Consider the following 4087-nt stretch of genomic DNA (forward strand, 5'->3'; position numbering starts at 1 on the left):
GGGTGGGAAGAAAGCATCGCCAGGCATCTGCATGGTGTTTCAGGCTCTGCCAAGTGTCTATGGCCATTCCCCTTTGCCCAGGATAAAGCACAGAATTCACAGGCTGCTCTTCAAGGCCCCGCATAAAGGGTTTTAGCCCAACTTTCCAGTTCTTCCAATTGCAGTATAACCAAACTGCTCTTTCCTGATAGACTGGAATTCTTGAAGGACAGGAATTAGGCATTGAATACTTCTCGTATTCCCCAGTTTGCTTTCGCTCCTTCTTTTCACATAATAAATGCTAAATTCTTATTTGTTGACTTAACATTTACATGGTTTCCATGGGGCCCTAAGAACTTACAACATGCATTTTGCATTTTATGCTGCCTGTGGTAAGTACCAGCGCTGGATTGCATGAAAACCTGAATTAGAATTCTGCCTCTGAAACCAACAAGCTAGAGGACCTGGGACAGATTTCTCAGCCTCTTTTAAGTTTCCGTGTTTTAAATCGTCATACAGAAAGAGGGCTATCTAATGTAGACAGCTGTCCTGAGAACAGAGTGAAGCGGAACTTGTGTGATATGTCGTAATGCCTGGCCTACCCCATGGGCTCCTTGAATGCTAGAACCTGACCTTATGGGTGGTTCTAAAAAGCTAATGTATGTAAAGCCTAACACAGTGCCAGCAACATAGAAGATGCTTTAAATTCTAAAAATGGGGAGCAAAGCAGCGAGGCCGGGGTCCGAACTGGGGTTCTGTGCCCGCTGGGCTGCTGCCCCAGCTGGACTATCGCCATGTAACTCAGCGCCGAATACCTCATGGAGAAGCTGCAGCGGGACCTGACGGCGGAGCATGTGGCAGTGGAGGACAACACCACCCGCAGCCGTTGCGCCTGTAGCTTCCGAGTCCTGGCGGTATCGGCCAAGTTCGAGCGCAAGTCCCTGCTTCAGAGACACCGGCTGGTGAACGCGTGCCTAGCAGAAGGGCTCCTGCACATCAATACCTTTGAACAGAAAACCCTGATCCCAGAGCAGTGGGCCCGTGAGCGGTAGAAATGAGGGACTGGGACTTGCACAGCCATTAAATTATAAATCTGGAAAAAAAATTCTAAAAATAAATCTCCTGAATCAATGTTTCTCAGTCCGCTACACGAATCCCCAGCATCAGAATTACCTGGAGATTCTTGTTAAGAGTAGCGATTATACGGATTGCCAGCCACAGTCAGACAGTGGGGATGGGGCCTTAATGAGCACCCCCCCATAGATTCCCAATGCTCACTGAAGTTTGGAAATCAGTACCCTCACTGTATTTTAGCATATTCTCCCGATAAGTATGCAGGCAAGGGATTTTGACGCCTTCATTGTTTCAGCATGGAGAAATTGAGTTGAGAATGGCCCAATGGCTGATCTGAGGTCACAAGGTCAGAAGTGCCAGAAAGGGTATTGGAACTCTATCTCCCGAGCCCTAGAATCAGCCTAGAACTTTCGCCTTCTCCATTTCTACCGAAGGCTTGGTCCCTTGGCAAAAATTGGCAGTCCCTGCACTTCCCTTAGCCCTCTGACTCCCTATCCATTTTCTCAAGGATGCCCTTCCACCGTCCTAGTTGAAAGTTTTAAGTTTGGGCCGGGGATGTGGCTCATGCCTGTAATCCTAGTCCCTTGGGAGGCCAAGGCGGGTGGATCACCTGAGGTCAGGAGTTTGAGACCTGCCTGACCAACATGGTGGGATCCCGTCTCCACTAAAAATACAAAAAAATTAGCTGAGTGTAGTGGCACATGCCTTTAATCCCTGCTACCTGGGAGGCTAAGACAGGAGAATCGCTTGAACCTGGGAGATGAAGTTGCAGTGAGCCAAGATTGCACCATTGCACTCCAGCCAGGGCAACAAGAGCAAAAATCCATCTCAAAAAAAAAAAAAAAAAAAAAGTAAGTTTAAGTAATTAGCCAAGTTAATATGTATATATATTCCAGTTAAACAACTGTGTACTAAAAGATGAACCCAGGGACTGATGTTCGGAAGAAGTATCCAAGGCAGAGAACAGAAATGATATAAATACAGTGCCTGAAACTTCTGCTTTGTTGTTTAAAAGGCAGAGCTTCCAGCAAGTGAGAAAATTGGAAATTACTCAGAGCGCACTCAGCCTTTATAGAGAGGGATATCGTCTACCCATTATATCCTAATGAGATTGACCGTTGGCTACAGTTAACTTGAAGGGTTTTATGGTTTCCTGCATGTGTTGTTTTCCTTCTCTATGTTAAAAAGAAGAAAAAAAAAAAAACCTCTCACATCAGTAAACGGTATTTCCCAGGGGGCTGTCTGAGTAGGCTGCTGCATTTTGGTTTGGGCCTTAGTTAACAATGGACTTCTATGTGTGTATGTTTGTGAATACAGGTGATAATAAATTTAGCCCATTTTATTTTCTTTTGACAGTTTCAATTCAGGGCAATTGGTTTATGGAGTACCGCCAAACAGGCCTAAGTCAAGTCATGGCAGGAAGTTTCTTGTAGGGCCTACCCTGCAGATTTTTTGTTTAAGGACCAAGTTCTAAGTCATTTGTGCACCAATATACACAGCTGCTTTGCATCATACCTAAGACATTCTAAGGGTATTCCATTTGAGTGGTTTTTTTTAAGGGTAGGACATTAAGAAACAAATGAAATATCATTTACTTAGCCCACTTGCTTCTTTAGATATTTTTCCAAATACATAATTCTTTGGATTAGTTTTTAAACACATAATAAATGTGCTGTTTCCTGACATAACATGCAGTTGAAAGGCAAGTGAAAACACTGTCTATTATCCTTAGTAGGTAGGCTCTCTCCAGTCAGTGAATGCCCAGCAGTGCAGGGCGATGGTTGGCTAATGCATGCGATGCATGTAACTGCTTTTACAAGAGCTAAGCAGAAGGGTCCTGTTGAACGATCAGTTAGCTCCCCTTGTATGTGTGGTTGTTACATTCTTTCCTACCAGCCCCTGCCCTAATTTCCTCAGATCAACACCTAAAGCCTGTGAAAATAGTCTCTTCTGGAACCCCTGACCTTCAGTCTCTGCCCCTGCTTTCTCCCTTCCCATTCCCACACTTTCTAAGTGGGCCTTTTATCTCTCCTGTTTGCCAATTCCCCTTAGACTCTGAATAATTTATCTGAAGTTCCTGGGAAGTTGTGGGGCTGTCTGTAGTCTCAAAATACACTGCACTTTGTTCCTTCTCTAGGCCGAGGTAGGTCCAAAAGCCTGTCTTTGAAAGAGGTGGTGCTAAGTACATTGGGGGATTTACTAACAATTTTAATTTTTTGGATAAGCACCCAATGAATCCAAAAGCTTGAGGAAAGAAAAAATAAAAGGCAAAAGATGAAGGTGAGTAGTACATTGCAATTCCGATATCTCCCAAAGAATGTCAAGTAAATTAAGGGAACACGGATTAAGATTTCCAGTTCTTATTGCTATAATAATGTATTTTATACATGTCTTTTCAAACACATGAGAGTTTTCCTTGAGTAGTTACTAGAAGTGGAAAGTTGCTGGGTCTTAGTCTTATAGACAAAGGCTTTTGACAGTTTTCGTACCCTGGTGCTGGTTAGGTGTAAAGTCGTTTGAGGAGAGAAAAACTAGTGATATGTCTAAATGAACACAGGTTAAAAAGTAAACCAAACTTTCAAACAATCATTTTAACCCCCAGAGAAGGTGAACAGATTATTTTAATATGTAAGTAGATACATCTGCAAATCATACTGAGATGATTTTTCTATCCCAAGTGTCTGATAACATACATGAATAGAAAGGCGAACAATCACAGTAATAGCCTTGACACTGACATGGTGACAAAGTATGGGGACTTTAGCACTACCGAAATAAACATGAGAACAGCGATCAACTCTCTTTGGTCTTTTTCTTCCATGAGAACTCATCAGGCTGATTCCCATTTCTGCATTACCAGCCTTACTTTTTTTTTTTTCCTTTTGCTAGGCTCTGTGATTGCAAGGAACAGAATCACTCAAGTAACCTGAAATCGTGGGGCTTTATTACAAAGAAACACAAGGCTACAAGGGAACTGAAAATGTCATGGTAGTTCTAGGAGAAATAGCGTTCAAGATCCATGGCAGCTCTAGAG

General features: G+C 43.2%; 1 pseudogene across 1 annotated transcript; it reads left to right on the forward strand.

The window, feature by feature from the left end:
- The first annotated feature begins 702 nt into the window (after nucleotides 1-702).
- On the forward strand, nucleotides 703-1084 carry LOC105552487 (annotated as a pseudogene). The gene has a single exon (XR_001008019.1). The product of XR_001008019.1 is annotated as a bolA-like protein 2 pseudogene (transcript).
- Nucleotides 1085-4087: the final 3003 nt, after the last annotated feature.

This window comes from Mandrillus leucophaeus, unplaced genomic scaffold (genome assembly GCF_000951045.1).
Source record: "Mandrillus leucophaeus isolate KB7577 unplaced genomic scaffold, Mleu.le_1.0 Scaffold56, whole genome shotgun sequence".
In the NCBI taxonomy this organism is placed as follows: domain Eukaryota; kingdom Metazoa; phylum Chordata; class Mammalia; order Primates; family Cercopithecidae; genus Mandrillus; species Mandrillus leucophaeus.